Source organism: Pristis pectinata, chromosome 3, assembly GCF_009764475.1.
Source record: "Pristis pectinata isolate sPriPec2 chromosome 3, sPriPec2.1.pri, whole genome shotgun sequence".
NCBI lineage: Eukaryota > Metazoa > Chordata > Chondrichthyes > Rhinopristiformes > Pristidae > Pristis > Pristis pectinata.
Genome location: NC_067407.1, coordinates 10,445,528 through 10,462,822, shown reverse-complemented (window position 1 = coordinate 10,462,822; position 17,295 = coordinate 10,445,528). Strand labels below are relative to the sequence as shown.

Here is a 17,295-nt window from a genome sequence, read left to right as displayed (position 1 = left end):
AGTAAAAGTAAAGTTTGAACTATTAAGAGAGATCAGGCATCAGGTGATCTGTTATTGTGACTAATATTCATTGTGTCCTGTTCTGGAGACTGCCAAAAGTACCCAAGAGGGAAATGAGATACCAGTTCTACTTTGCAGATACAGGATCTCCGTTTTGGTATAAAGTTATGAAATTACAGTGAAAAGTCAGAGTTTGCTATCTCTCCCTAAATAATCACACATTCATAATACTTTTTGTTAAAATCCTGCTAACTTTGTTATCATAAATGGTAAAAAAAAATTGTTTTTGAAGCTTAAATGTCCTAACTTAATAAGGTTTTACTTCTATTTTCTTTGTGATGTAGTGCCTCTAGCACAGCTTACTTATGTGGTTCATCATTTCATGGTTTGATGTCCTCTTTGTTGACGTTGACTCACATTTAGCCCATAATTTTGCAGGCCAATTGAAATATTTTTTAAGAAAGCTATTTTTAGGCATCAGGTATTGACGAAGACTCCTTGAGGGTGTCCCTGTGCTGAATGTGCTGTACATGAAATGGAATGATTTGTTGCTTCCTTTCTGGTTCAATTATTTCTTTCCACTGCAAATTCCAAAGCATTCTAAAGACCTTGTGTACATTCTTATCATCCTCCAACTCTCTGCCCCCACAATTCCACAACTTTTTTGCCCATCAAGTCCACACCAGCTCATGGAGCAATCCTACTGTTGCCACAAACAATCTGCGGGAGGAACTCACTGGGTCAAGCAGCACCTGTTGGGGGGGTGGGGACTTGTCAACGTCTTGGGTCGAAACCCTGCATCAGTCTTGCCAAACGTCAGAACTGCATAATGTCTAAAACATCAGTTCTGCAAACATCAATTCCTTTCCCCCCCACAGACGCTGCTCAACCCGCTGAGTTCCTCCAGCAGATTGTTTGTTGCTCTAGATTCCAGCATCTACCATCTCTTATGTCTCCAGTCCCATACTCACATTGATTTTCACTGCAACCTATTCTCACCTCATTCCTATCAACTCCCCCTAGATTCTACCATTCATCATCATTACCAGCCACATCTTCTGTGTATCTTCAAATCCCTTCACATCCTTAACGCATCTTGTTTTTCAAAACCTCCTCCAGCTTCATACATTGTTTCCATTTCAGGTCCTTTAATTCTGGCCTTTTGTGGGTTCCCCTGGAAGTGCAAGAATACCTGGACTGCTATCCAGAGAACTCTTTCTTATTATAAAGCACATTCACAAACATAGTAAAGACTCATTCTGCAGTGCCTAAAACATTGTACAAGGTCATGTTTGAGCAGATTAAGCATTATCACATTAACCATTTATAAAATTACCAGTAAAATATACACAGGAAATAAATTAAGGGGGAAACATTTAAGATAGCTGATATCCATGTTTTTGCAAATAGTGAGAGCAATAAATTAAAAGATTGTGCAAACAAATTGAGGTGAATTACTTAATGAATGTTGCTTTGCATGATGGTCTAATAGTCTAGAACATCCACATTTTGAATAGACTTAATGAATATTCATTACGCATTATGGCATCATGTTAAGAAAATAAGAATAACTGAAAAAACATACCTGGGGCTCCGACTTATGAAAGGCTAGGGGGAAACAGATCACGCGTTTGTGACCTCCTAAAAAGTCTGCCATGTGTGAGCATGGAACTGTAATTGTACAAACTGCCTTTTGTATTTTTGGTACAGAGATTGCATTCTAAATGTTGGCCAAATCTCAGAGATCTGCTTTTTGAACTTCTAAATAATGCTTTCAGCCATCCAAAAACAAAACAGTGTTGTCATTGAATAACATGTTTTAATAATGTATAGCAACAGAATTAACGTCAAAATTAGTTAACAATACACATTCCTTCTGTGTAAGAGCAGGAATACTTGCCAAAATACAGACAAGAGCCAAATTTTAGGAAATCCGGGACTATTTGGAACATCCTGAGGTCATGAAGATGTTATGTTATTCTTCTTTATCATATCTCGCACAAGAAGATAATTAAATAGCTAGTAAATTTCCTGATTGCCTGATGTAAACTCAGTGAAACCCTGGAAAGCATTCAAGTACTTGTTACATCATTATCCTAGGATTTAATGGGTATGAAGTTACCATAAACAGCATGAAAAGCTACTGTGGAACTTTAGACCAAGCCCATTGATTTTATTAGGATTTTAAACCCCTTTAATTAGGTGCTGTCTGTTCACTTCATTTCTAAGTTTTAATTATTTCTTACTCCTCATCTGCAAAGATTCTTTTTTGGCTTAAGCTCTTCAGAACACAATTGGTGATCAAAGCAATCAAGCATACAATAAATACAACAATGGCTACAATTGAATCTATCACTGATATATTAACATCATTTGGATGCTCACTTAAAGGTAGGAAGACAGAAGCCTTGGCCACATTTCAGAAAACAGATCATTTTCATCATATGCACAGACAGCAAAATAGAGAGTTGCCCCATTTTGCAGTTCTGTATTTTCAGGAACAATTGTTGCTGTTTCTCTGGACCCATATGGTCGTGGTTTCAAACTGGCCAAATTAACCAGAGTAGCACTGAAGAAATTATTCCGTAGCTGCAGTAGATTGTCGCTCATCCTCACTTCGTAGCGAGATGCTAAGAAAAGAATAAGAACCTTTGAAAATAATGGAATATACTGTATGACTAAAAGTACAGACATATGAAAAATGGACAAATAATGACTTGGCACACCCCACTGATTTCTGGGAATTTCTGGTCCATGACTGCTCAAAGTGGAGAAGTAGCATTCAGGATTGTGTTGAGAACCTTGAGACCATGCATCAGGAACACACAGGAGCCTACCATCCCACAAACTACCCAGCCACTCTCTCTATCTGCCATCTCTTGTCCCATCAGTGGAAGAATCTCTGGTTCCCACATTGGCCTCATTAGTCACCTCAGAACCTACAAGACCAGAGTGGAAGCAAGTTATCTTCCATCCCAAGGGACAGCCTATGAAGAAGAAGGAGGTGACCTAATTGCTGTTATTTGTACCTTTTCTTCTGTAGATCTCCCTGACCCTCCACTTCTTTCTCTCTTCCTCTGAGATGCTCTTAGTAAATCACTTTATCTAATGTGTTTGTGGATGTGAGTGTTTGAGCATGTGCATTTCTCTGTGTGTGTGTGTGTGTGCGCACGCGCGCGTGTCTGTGTGTGTCTGTGCGCAAGCATATGCCCATGTATTTTTCCTTGTGCATGTATACATACATATGGATAGACAACAGGTCATTTTCTGACTGCTTAGTCATAAGTTTGCCTTCATGATGGCCCTGATAATAGAATCTGTCTGAATCAGAATTATTCTTTCCCCCGAGAGCTAAATTTCATTAACAAGAATATGTGAAAAGGAAATCCAGCTCACTGATTAAACAACATCTAAGCTCAGTAGAAGCACTCTCACCTCTCGGTCAGAGCACTGCAAATTCAATTTCCTTTTCAGAATTTGATGACATGGTCTAAAGCTGACATGTTTGTGCATTACATTTCTAGCAATTATTTACTCAAATGAGACAATGAGTTGAGATCCAGCTTTACCAGGCAAATAAAAAACATACATTGATACTTTAAATGAAAACCACTGGAGCTCCCTGGGCATCTTGATCAACATTCTCTTCTCACCCAACATCATCCAAAGCAGATTGAGCAGTTCAATTATTTCATGGCTACAAGCACACTGCAAGTCATGTTCTGGATGATGATGATTGCATAAATGCTGTGTGGGGGAGTTCAGACAAATAGAATGGAGATTCTGCTGTGGCTTGTGAGTAAATTAGATCTCCATTCAATTCAGCCTCCAACTCACTGGCTGGCACATCAGTGCCAATATTCACTCTGTTACTTTGCTGCTGTTTGTTGCAGTGACCGAGCTTCAAAAGCAGTGACCCTGTAAGCTACAACATTTGGCCTATGTTGACAGTTACCTTCCATGCAAGCAATTCGTCCTGATAACATTTCTCCACCCCATTCCAAATGCCCACAACATATTTTCCTTCATTCACCTATCTGTTCTAATCTTCCGTCATTACATGGTCTCTTCCTCAACCAGCAAGCCAAGAAGTAATTGAGTCTCACATAGCTTGATAGCTCAGAGGAAATAAAGTGCCAATGATAAATTTTGTCCTAAATATTTTTACGCCACAAACTCTTCCCCTGGGAGGTTCAATTCTTTAGAATCCTTTCTTTATATTGTTATTTTCTTGTGCCCTTTATGGTCTCATCATTCTAGATCTGCTTCTCACATCCCACACCAAAATTCGTCACAGGAGAAGGAATGTGGAGAGTCACTGCCATAGATTCCACATTCCCTACTCATACCCTGCCAAAGCAGCAGGGCTTGACTTGCTCTTCACTGTACCAAGCATGTCATAGGTAATATCAGTCCTTGGATATTAATTGCTCCTTAATTGCTGTCACTCCTTTGAGAAATGTCTCATGTCACTCATTGCTCTCTCATGGTGCAACAGGATTTAGTGCCAAAAGTTTCATTCAGAAAGTTAGAAGGCATGGGATCCAGGGGAACTTGGCTGTGTGGATTCAGAATTAGCTCGCTCACAGAAGACAGAGGGTAGTGGTAGATGGAGTTTATTCTGCCTGGAATTCGATGACCAGTGGTGTTCTGCAGGGATCTGTCCTGAGACCCCTGCTCTTAGTGATTTTTATAAATGACTTGGATGAGGATGTGGAAAGGTGGGTTAGTAAGTTTGCTGATGATACAAAGGTTGGTGGTGTAGTGGATATTGTAGAAGGTTGCTGTAGATTACAACAGGATATTGATAGAATGCAGACCTGGGCTGAGAAGTGGCAGATGGAGTTCAACCTGGAAAAGTGTGAAGTGATATACTTCGGGAGATCGAATTTGAAGACAGAATACAAGGTTAATGGCAGGACTCTTAGTAGTGTGGAGGAACAGGAACTTGGGGTCCACGTCCATAGATCCCTCAAGGTTGCTGCGCAGGTCGATAGGATTGTTAAGAAGGTGTATGGTGTGTTGGCCTTCATTAGTCGGGGTATTGAGTTCAAGAGCCGCAAGGTAATGTTGCAGCGCTATAGAACTCTGGTTAGACCACACTTGGGGTATTGTGTTCAGTTCTGGTCGCCTCATTATAGGAAGGATGTGGAGGCTTTAGAGACGTGCATAGGAGATTTACCAGGATGCTGCCTGGATTGGAGAGTACGTCTTAGGTTGAGTGCATTAGGGCTTTTCTCTTTGGAGAGGAGGAGGATGAGAGGTGACTTGGTAGAGGTGTACAAGATGATAAGAGGCATAGGTCGAGTGGATAATCAGAGACTTTTTCCCAGGGCAACAATGGCTAAGACTGGGGGCATAATTTTAAGGTGATTGGAGGAAGATATAAGGGGGATGTCAGGGCTAAGTTTTTTTTACACAGAGTTGTGGGTGCGTGGAATGCACTGTTGGCAGACGTTGTGGGGGCAGATACATTAAGGACATTTAAGAGACTCTTAGATAGCCACATGAATGATAGAGAAACAGAGGGCTATGTGGGAGGGAAGGGTTAGCTAGATCTTAGAGCAGGATAAAATGTCAGCACAACATTGTGGGCCAAAGGGCCTGTACTGTGCCATCATGTTCTATGTTCTAAGTCCCAGAGGCATCTATTTGGAGAAAAGCCATGGTAGATTACTACTGGCACTGTAAGCCATATCATTAATAAAACATCTTTATTGATATTTAAATTACCTATTATTTTTAGTAACTTATAGACTGAAAAGGGATACACTGAGACATTCAGTATTCCTCGGTCCCTCTCTCCCTGGGATAGGTACTCTTCTTCAGTGTGTGAAATTCCAGTTGTTCAGTTGAGGTTATCAACAATTGGTTCAATACATTGCCAGAAGAATAAAAAGCATGTAGCTTAAACTCAGCAGCATTTACCTTTTCCTTGATCATAATCTGCTCCTGGTGCTGTCCATTCCAGTTCCACTTTATTCTTAACAATCGTAGCTTGAAGGTCTGTGATTTTACATGGTGGGAAGTCAACAGTGAGTGTTTCTGAGGGAAGTGAAATTGCTCCTCCTGATCTGACCCTGCTGAAGCCTCCTAATGGAGCCACAAGATCTTCCTCCTTAACCGGAAGCTTTGCTGAATGGTTTTGAATATTCCCTATATGAAAAGACAAAGATATAGCAAAGTAATTAAGAGGACAAGGAATGTTGGCCTTTGTTGGAATTTTGAAGGAGTACAAGAGTAAGGGAGTATTTCTACAACAGTTTAGGGCCTTGTTAACACCACTCCTGAAGCACAGCAAACAGTTTTAGTCTCTTTATTTAGGAAGGATATATAAAGTGATGCTACAAAGGTTCACTAGGTTGAGTCTTGGGTTGAATGGGTTGCCTTAGGAGCAAAACAAAACTGAGAATGGGCTATGTTGTCTGGAGTTTAGAAGAATGAGAGGAGATCTTACTGAAAGATTCAGAATTCTGAGAGGGCTTGACAGAGTACCTGCTTTGAGAATGTTTCCCTGCTGGAAGAGGCTTGAATTGGAGAGCATAGATTTGGGAGAAGGGGCTTCCCACAAGACAGAGATGAGGAGAAATTTCTTCTCTCAGCGAGTTGTGGATCTTTGGAATTCTCCACTCCAGATAGCTGTGGAGGCTAAGTCATTGATTCATGGCTGAAATGGATTTTTGGAGAACATGGGAATCAAAAGTTGTGGGAATGGGCAAGAAAATGGATTTGAAGACAAAAGTCAGGTCAGGTAAAATCTTTGAGCAATGATTAATAGATATTTTGACCAAAGATAGATAGGAAAGCAAGTTGTAAAGAGGATACCAAGGCATATAGAAGATTAAGTGAGTCAAGAAAGATTTGACAAATGGAGTATAATATGGAAAAAGTAAGAAACAATATAACCTAAATAGTGAGAGACCGTAGAGCTCTAAGGTGCCAAGATCTTGCATGTATTAGTGTAATATTCACAGAAGGCTAATTTACAGGCAGCAAGTAATTCGGAAAGCTATTTCCTAACTTGGGATTTATCTTCAGCATCAACACATTGATGCAATCACGAAGAAGGCATGCCAGCGGCTCTACTTCATTAGGAGTTTGAGGAGATTTGGTGTGTCATCAAAGACTCTTGCAAATTTCCGTAGATGTACAGTTAAGAGGATTCTGACTGGTTGCATCACCACCTGGTATGGATGCTCCAACGTGCAGGATCGAAAGAAGCTGCAGAGGGTTGTAAACTCAGCCAGCTCCATTACGGGCACAACCCTCCCCACTGTTGAGGACATCTTCAAGAGGCAGTGCCTCAAGAAGATGGTATCCATAATGAAGGACCCTCACCATCCAGGACATGCCCTCTTCTCATTACTACCATCGAGGAGAAGCTACAGGAGCCTGAAGACCCACACTCAATATTTTAGGAACAGCTTCTTCCCCTCCACCATCAGATTTCCGAATGGTCCATGAACACTAACTTGTTATTACTCTTTTGCACTATTTATTTATTTTTGTAACTTATAGTAATATTTTTGTAACTTTTTGTAACTGATAGTAATATTTTTGTTGTACTGCTGCCGCAAAACAACAAATTTCACAACAGATGTCACTGATAATAAACCTGATTCTGAGGAAAGCTGACAGAATATTATCATTTATCACTGTGGAAAACTGAATACGAAAGTAGGGAGGTTATGCTACAGTTATATAGGACATTGATGAGATCACAGGTAGAGTACTGAGTGCAAAGTTGTTGTCCTTAACTAAGGAAAGACGTGAATGCATTCACAGAAGATTTAACTAAACTGACACCTAAATGGGCAGATTGTCTTCTGAGGAAAGGTTTGACAGGCTAGGCATGTGTTTGCCAAGATTTAGAACAGTGAAGGAACTTGATTAAAGTATACAGTATATGATCCTGAGGGGTTGTGACAGGGTCGATGTTTCCTCTTGTGGGAGAATCTTGAACATTGTTTAACATTGAGGTTTCACCCAGGAAGGACAGTGAGGGTAATGAATATTTGGAACTCTCTTCCTCAAAAGACAGTAGAAGCAGAGTCTTCGAATATTTTTAAGACAGAAGTTGATAGGTACTTGAAAAGCAAGAAGGTGAAAGGTTACTGGTGTGGATGGGAATGTAAAGTTGAGGTTGCAGACAGAGCACCATGATTTCATTAAATGGCAAAGTAGGCTTAAGAGGCTGAGTGGTCTACTCCTGCCCCAGGGAAAGGATGTTTATTGAGTGGAGCAGGTCACTCATGATGTCAGGTCGTGGAGCTGAATGGCCTTCTCGTACATCTGTGTTCCAAAATACCTTTTAATAAAAGGACTTGGTCTACAATAACCACCTGCAGCTTTTCACAAGGCAGGTTATCAACTGGCCTTGGCTAATGTGTGTAGTGGTTGAGTTGGAGCAGATAGAAGCTCATCATTTCCTCACACTGTTATTTACCCCTGGATTCTCTTGTAGTTAGCCAGATATCAGGCAGGAGGCCCAAAAATCTGGTTTATTGTAAATCCCTTTCTCCTTGTTTTGCGGAATTAAATTTGCTTCTGACACAGCCTCAACAATTGCACCTTTGCCTAGGGATACCATGCTCAGAAAATGTGCAAGATTGGTTGGCACTGGAATGGCTTCCAATGTTCCTAATAGAGAGAGAGAAAGGACAACACGCAACAAAGCAATCTTATCCCTCACACTCTCCCACCCAATACAGTCCCTTTGCCTTTGAGCTTGACAAGACTGTAAGAACAGGTATGACTTCTTCCACTATATTTTTATAATTATGTTAGTTCCCTGGGCAGCTCCTAATTCATATAACAAGCTAAGAAGTAGTTCACTCTGGTTTTACACCCTGCTTGGTGCAATGATATTGTCAAATATTTATTACCATTTTCTGTGTATTGTGATATGGTCAGGTCACATCCTCCTCTTCTGACTGCCATTCGTGTGATCCTTTCCTTTCCCTGTACATGCACTTTAACACTGTATCTTCCAGCTCCATTAAATCTGAGGAAGTACTTGGAATAAACACCATCATTCCTGATAATATCAGCACCTAAAAGAAAGAAAGGAAAGTCAAGGGAAGGTTATGCTCTTACAAAGCTGCCTGATTGGCTTGGCAATGAAAATTGCAAAGGACTTCTTGACAAACCTTTTAGAATTTTTGAAGAGGTAACCAGAAAGGTAGATGAGGGTAGGACAGTGGACGTTGTCTGTTTGGACTTTAGCAAGGCCTTCAACAAGGTCCCACTTGGTAGGCTGGCGTGGAAGGTTAGATGCCATGGAATCCAGGGAGAGCTAGTTAGGTGGATTAAAAATGGAGGCTGGTGACTAGTGGTGTGCCGCAGGGGTCGGTGTTGGACCCTTGTTACATAAATGATATGGATGCGAATGCACAAGGCTTGATCAGTAAGTTTGTGGATGACATGAAATTAGGACGTGTTGTGGATAGTGAAGAAAGTTATCGTAGATTAAAGAAGGATCTTGATCAGTTAACGAAGTGGGTCGAGGAGTGGCAAATGGATTTCAATGCAGGTAAGTGTGAGGTGATGCATTAGTGTAGCGGTTAGCAAATCGCTTTACAGCGCCAACGACCCGGGTTCAATTCTGGCCGCTGTCGGTAAGGAGTTTGTACATTCTCCCCGTGTCTGTGTGGGTTTCCTCCGGGTGCTCCGGTTTCCTCCCACATTCCAAAGATATATGGGTTAGGAAGTTGTGGGCATACTATGTTGGTGCCGGAAGCGTGGCAACACTTGCGGGTTGCCCCCAGAACACTCTACTAAAAAGATGTATTTCACTGTGTTTTCGATGTACATGTGACTAATAAAGATAAAGATATTTTATTTTGCAAAGTTAAACCAGCATAGGTCTTATATTATGAATGGTAGGGCACCAGGGAGTGTAATGGAACAGAGGGATCTTGGAGTACAAGTGCATAGTTTGTTGAAAGCAGGGTCACAGGTAGCACACTGTATAAGTTGTTGGTGAGGCTGCACTTCGAGTACTGCGTACAGTTTTGGTCACCCTGTTATAGGAAAGACATGGATAAACTGGAAAGTGTGCAAAAAAGATTTACGAGGATGTTGGCAGGACTAGAGTGCCTGAGTTATAGGGGGAGGTTGCCCAGGTTAGTTCTTTGTTGCTTGAAACTTGGGAGAATGAGGGGTAATCTTATGGAAATGTTTAAAATTATGAGAGGTATAGATAAGGTGAACAGTAACAGTCTATTCCTCAGGGTAGGGGAGTCCAAAACTAGTTAACATAGATCTAGGATGAAAGGAGAAGGATTTACAAGGAACCTGAGGGGCAACTTTTTCTCGCAGAGGGTGGTGAGTATATGGAACGAACTGCCAGAGGAAGTGTGAGGCAGGTACAATAGTATAATTTAAGAAGCACTTAGGTAGGTACATGGAGGGGTCGGGGCTTAGAGGGATATGGGCCGAAAGCAGGAAATTGGAACCAGCTGGGTGGGGACTGTGGTTGGCATGGACTCGTGGGGCTGAAGTGCCTGTATCTGTGCTGTATTGCTCTATGACTCTTCTGATCCCAGCATGTGCCATTTAGACTTGCTTTAATTTCTTTTATATATTTTCATGGAAAGGAAGCCAGAATTAGATACAGCCACATTACTCATATTTAAAATAATGGTGCACTTTCCCTTTCGTAGGGATATTTTATGTATCCTACCTAAGCCATCATCATAAAGCTCCTGTTCAATTGGAGGACCACTGGGATATTCAATAATAGCTGTCACATTGGCATACAGGACTGGTAGAAATCCTTGAGTAATTTCCACATAGATAATCATTGGGCTAGTGGAATCCCTTTGGCTGATGTGTGCATTGACATTGACTGGGGGAACTTCTGCATCTGCTGCTCGTGATGTTACGGTGATTGTTACGATCTACTTCATTCCAGGATTCAGGATTCTGTAGATCCAAGTTCCAGTCTAGGAAACAAACATTCATTATTTTTAAGACACATAGCAGCCCTCTCAAAAACCTTTCCATTCTGTTCCTTGCCTCTGTAGACTTGAACATTGATCTATGTTGCATGCTGGGGAGAGAAGGAATGGCTGGGACACTTACTCCTGATTGTTATTCAGACAATGTCATCAGAAATGTTTTGTGTGAAATCAGTCTCGAGTGACTTAATTATGATGCCTCCCTTGGTTGACTTGAATATAAATTGAATTAATTTTCCTTCCCAACTTACTCACAAATGCACTGAAAATTGTACCTCACAGACAGATGAAACAAAGGACTGCAGAAGCTGGAATCTAGATGAAAAACACTGTGATGCTGGAGGAACTCAGCAGACCAGGCAGCATCCGTGGAGAAAAGCAGGCGGTCAACATTTCGGATCAGGATCCTTCTTCAGGACTGAAGACAGAAAAAGGGGAAGCCCAATATATAGGAGGAAAAAGCAGAGTAGAGATAGGTGGACAAAAGGGGGGAGGCAGGGTGGGCACAAGGTGTAGAGATAGTGATAGGCAGGTGCAGGGGAGGAGCAGAGAGCAGAACCAACAGCGGATGGGTCAAAGGTAAGGAGAGTAAGGAAAAAAAATAGAAAAAAGAGAGATGGGCTAGGAAAGGGAAGAAGACAAGCATGGTGGGGGGGGTGGGGGGACAGATATATAACAATATCTCACAGATAGATATTGTTCACAGTGTGGGAATAGGCAGGAAAAGAAAATGTTTGCATTGCTCCACCTGCAGTGTGTGCTCACCTGATTAAAGATAGACAACTGGCCTGTGCAGAATGAGGACTGATGTCAGAAAGCTGGAGGTGTCTGTGAGAACAAATGGCTTAATCACAGGGAAATAGACTGCAAAGCAGAAGCCAAAAGTATAAAATATACTCAGCAGCGGAACAAAGAAACAGAGTGAATGGTCCAGGTTTTACAGGCCTTTAATCACTACCACTTTCTCTGAGATTCCCCTAAGAACTTTGACAGCCCAGCCAAGCCTAGGTTCCAGCTTTGCTGGCTCATCTCCAGTTTGCCTTTGATGGTGAGAAATATTTGAAGACTATTAATAATTAAATACCCTGGTGCTGGATCTGAGCTGATTCCTGAGAGTGAGGGTTGGGGAATCACAGCAAAATTAAGCTTAGCCATTGGACTGCATGGGGAAGGCAACGACCAAATAGCTTTCAAACATATGGAGCCAATTATTGCCAAACAAGTTCAGGACTTCCACATCCTTGATTTACTGGCATTTATTAGGAAAATCTGGGCTATTGATTAATGTTGAACATACCTGTGCAGTACCTTGAATCTTAAGGTTGGCTGTGTGATCTGTTTGATCTATCGTGAAGTCATGGTTGTTGTATATTTTTCCACTGGGGTCATGTACAAACACATCAGGAGTCTGTACCTCCCAAGTTACCACAAAAAAAGTGTCATTCCCAATAGTCTTATCAATAACAACTGTGCCATTGAACCATGTGTCCTTGCCAATTCTTGTTCCTGAATTTTCAAGCTGAGACCAAACACATAGAATTGTTACTTTATATTAGGGCAATCAGTTAGCGAGAATAATAATTGAAAAGCAAGTATCTGAAAGGTAATCAAACCTGGATTGACTGTTGGTTAATGTCACCATTTGCTGATACTAATCCACTGAATGCATCAATTAATCCACTTACAAGCAGCCAGAAACTGTAACCCTCCTGCAGAATGAACAAGCTTTATGATCAACACAGATAATACAAAATGGTCAGTGCCAACTGAAACTTACAGACACTGTAGGTTTTTGCAATTTGACAGGACTCTGATGATTGAAAAATTTACTTGGGAATAAAAGTATTTAACATATTAGCACAGGTTTTAACTTTACTGTTTTCCAGGAACAATCTGGGTAGGATGTAGGCTGTGGATTGCTTCATCACTTTGTATAGTCAAGACTGAGATCAATAGGGTTTCAGAGTACCTGGGATAGGGCAATGAAGCAGGAAACTGCACTTGAGGCATAGGATCAACTGTGGTCTTAATGAACAGCAGAGCAGGCTCAAAGGGCTGTTTGGCCATTTCCTGCTTGTAGATTTTATGGACTGCATAAGTTCAGTGCCATCTTCTTAAGGGCAGTTAGGAATGACCAATAAATGCTGGCATTGCCAAAAATGTCCTTATCCTATAGATGAATAAAACAATGTAACTGTTTTCATTATTGTGGATTTATAGACAGGACTCCCATCTTTATAGTTGACGTTTGGGATCTTTGTGTAAAAAGTTATGAATATTTGTATCAAGTTGTTGAACAGAAACTTTTTAACCAAATATATTGCAGACAACATATGATACTTCCAGTATTTACACAATGAAACAAATTTACACACCCCATTCAGTGCAGAAACTAATTTTCCTTAGCAATGGGCTATGAAAGCATGATTGTATGATGCATACATTTAAAATTCCTTCATCCACTATTTTAGTGGAGATATTTAGCTAAGTTGAAAACAGACTGGAGGTTTACCACAAGGATTTGTGCTGGGATGTCATCTGTTTATCATTACTGACGTACTTATCACTTTGAAGAGCCTGATATCCAATTTACTGATGTCTTGAGATAGTAAGTATTGTAGGTGGAAGTGTAAAAGAAACAATGATAAATGAGTGAGACAAACTATGGCAGCAGAGCTAATTGTCCACTTTGTCCAAAACGGAGGGTTTTGGGTCTTCTTGCAATAGTGAAAAACAGGGAAAAGTAGATGTCCAAAAAGATTTAGGGATTCATATTCAAGAATCACAAGCATCCGTAGTCAGGAAAATAATTTGAGAGAAACTGCAGATGCTGGAATCTCGATGAAAAGCACTATGATGCTGGAGGAACTCAGCAGGCCAGGCAGCGTCCGTGGAGAAAAGCAGGTGGTCAACATTTTGGGTCAGGACTACAGATAGGAAAAGGGAAGCCCAATATATAGGAGGGAAAAGCAGACCAGTGATAGGTGGACAAAAGAGGGGATGCAGGGTGGGCACAAGGTGATGATAGGTAGATGCAGGTAAGAGATAATGATAGGCAGGTGTGGGGGAGGAGGGGAGAGCAGATCCACCGGGGGATGGGTCAAAGGTAAGGAGATAAGGGAAAAAGGTAGAAAAATAGAGGTTAGGAATGGGAAGAAGAAGCATGGTGCGGGGGCGGGGGGGATTACCTAAAGTGGGAGAATTCAATGTTCATGCCATTAGGCTGCAAGGTTCCAAGACGGAAAATGAGGTGCTGTTCCTCCAGTTTGCACTTGGGATTCTTCTAGCAGTAGAGGAGACCAAGGACTGTCATATCAGTGATAGTGTGGGAGGGGGAGTTGAAATGACTGGCAATGGGGAGATGCAGATCACAGTTACAGACAGAGTGCAGGTGTTCTGCAAAACGGTCATCTAGTCTGCGTTTGGTCTCACCAATGTAGAGGAAGCCACACTTGGAGCACTGAATGCAGTAGATGATATTAAGGGAGGTGCAGGTGAATCTCCGTCTCACCTGAAAGGACTGTTTGGATCCCTGGATGGAGTTGATGGAGGTGGTGTAGCGGCACGTGTTGCACCTATGGCGAGGGCAGTGGAAAGTTCCCGGGGTGTGAGTGGGATGGGTGGGGGGGGGGGGGGGGGGAGGAGTGAACTAGGGAGTAGCGGAGAGAGCGGTCCCTGCGAAAGGCAGAAAGGGGTGGGGAGGGGAAGATATGCTTGGTGGTGGGGTCCCGTTGGAAAAGGCAGAAGTGGGGGAGAATAATGTGTTGGATACCTAGGCTGTTGGGATGATATGTGAGGATAAAGGGGACCTATCCCTGTTAGGTCTGGGAGGGAAGGGGGTGAGAGCAGAGGTGCGGGAAATGGCAGAAATACGAGTGTGAGCTCTCTCGACCACAGTCGGGGGAAAGCCCTGGTTAGAAAAGAAGTTGGACATCTCGAATGTCCTGGAGTGGAAAGCCTCATCATGGGAGCAGATGCAGCAGATGCAGAGAAATTGAGAAAAAGGGATGGCATCCTTGCAAGAGACAGGGTGGGAGGAGCTGTAATCGAAGTAGCTGTGGGCCTCAGTGGGTTTGTAGAGGATGTCAATGGATAAGGAATCTCCTGAGATGGAGATGGAAAGATCGAGGAAGGAGAGAGAGGTGTCAGAGATAGTTCAAGTGAATTGGAAATCTGGGTGAAAATTAGTGGCGAAATTTATGAAACAGGTACAAGAGTTGGCACCAATGCAGTCGTCGATATAGTGGAGAAAGAGTTGAGGAATGGGGCTGGAGTAGGCTTGGAACAGAGACTGTTGAATGTAGCCAACAATGAGGCAGGCATAGCTGGGGCCCATGCGAGTGCCCATAGCTATGCCCTTGGTCTGTAGAAAGTGAGAGGAATTGAAAGTGAAGTAATTAACGGTGAGGACAAGTTCAGCCAGGTGGGGGAGAGTGTTAGTGGAAGGGGACTGTTTCTGCCACTGGTCAAGAAAGAAGTGGAGTGCAGTGAGGCCGTCATGATGGGGAATGGAGGTGTATAGGGACTGGACGTCAATGGTGAAGATGAGGTTGTGCGTGCAGGAGAACTTAAAGCTATGGAAGAATAGGAGACTGTGATGTGTCACGGACGCAGGTGGAAAGGGATTGTACCGGGGTGACAGGATGGTGTCCAGGTACGAGGATATGAGGAAAATAACTTTATATGACACAGAATGAGGCCATTCATCCCATTGTCTATGCTGGTTCTGAAGAGAAACCCCATTCTCCCACTTATTTCCCAGTTATCTGTTCTATCTCAGATGCTCATCAACTCCATTCCAACTCCCATAATACCCTTATACGCTGAAGCATTTGCGGTAATTTACAGTAGCCAATTAACCTACCTGCACATCTTGGAATGTAGCCATTCCCCACTGATCCAAGTGTTTAGCCAATGGGAACAAGGAGAGCCTAGCTTACTGCCCCTATATGTTGGTGACCAACAATATGGATGTGTGATAAGATCATTGCCAAATGCCCAATAGCACAGCTGGCATTTTCCATGTGGTGATTGCACGGCCAAGCATTCTCTATTGTAAACCCATTAACCCCCTTGCTACAGAACTTAAAACAAGAATTACAGAGGCTATCAACGTTGATTACCTGTCATAACGGAGAGCTGCTCTAATTCTTCGGCTGCATTTATCCCTATTGCTATGGTGTGGATTATAGCTCCACTTTGCTCCACTTCTGCAAAGCAACCACTTATTCCACTGTCCTCACCAAGAACCAGTAATATGATTTCATCTCCAATTGCAGCACCATCGTCTGCACGAAGTACCTATGAAGCAATCGATTCAGAACATTGGAAGATAAGAAATGCAAACAGCAAAGATCTCCTCAAACCTGCTCTGTCATTCAATAAGATCATGGTCCATCCTCTATCTCAAGTCTTTCCCACTTGACCCCAATAACCCTTGATCCCCATATATTCTAAAAAGCTATCAATCTCAACTTTCAATGCATTCAATAAATAAACATTCACTGCCTGTAATATAGAGAATTCCCAAAGATTTATAACCCTCTATGGAGATTACTTCACATCTCTGTCTGAATATATATACCCTATTCCTGAGACTATGTCCCTGATTCAAGATGTTCCAGCCAGACAGAAGATTAGAAGTCCCCCCAAGCATTTTATATATTTCAATGAGATTCCCTCTCAGTTTCATAAACTCCAGTCAATTAAGGTGCATTCTACTCATTTGCTTCTCATCAGCAATCCTCACATCCCTGGAATCAAATCTATGCTGCACTGTCCTCAGGGAGAGTATATCCTTCTTCAGTTAGAGACACCAAGCTTGCATACAGAATTCCAAAGATAGTCTCCCTAAAGACTAAGAATCCTCCTTATTTTGTACTTTGCAATACCATTTTCCGTCATAGTGATTCAGGTACATACCTGAGTGTTAATTTTGTGCATTGTTTCACCTGCTTACCCATATCCCGCTGCACTTTTTCTCACCATTTAAAAATATTATATGTTGTTGGTTTCTGTTCACTGCTCTTTAACCAATCTAGGGTCCATGATAAAATATTACTTTCAATCCTGTGAGCACTTACTTCATGTTTTGCTGTAAGTTAATAAAAACCTTTGAAAATCCAGATATACTACATCTATTTGTTACCTGTTATCTACCTGCTAGTTACATCTTTATAAAACTATGAACATAAAATATGATAAAAAAGGTCATCAGTCCAAAGTGAGCTTTGGTTTTCTTTCTATACATTTTCTGTCGAAATTGAGCTGCAAAGTACTTCCAAAATTTTCTGTTCTTATCTTCCTTCATAAAACCATACTGAATTTGCTTAAT

General features: G+C 41.7%; 1 pseudogene; it reads right to left on the bottom strand.

Annotated features, from left to right (window-relative positions):
* Window positions 1-2,385: 2,385 nt before the first annotated feature.
* LOC127568922 (calcium-activated chloride channel regulator 1-like) overlaps window positions 2,386-17,295 on the bottom strand; it is a 32,624-nt pseudogene continuing 17,714 nt past the window's right edge.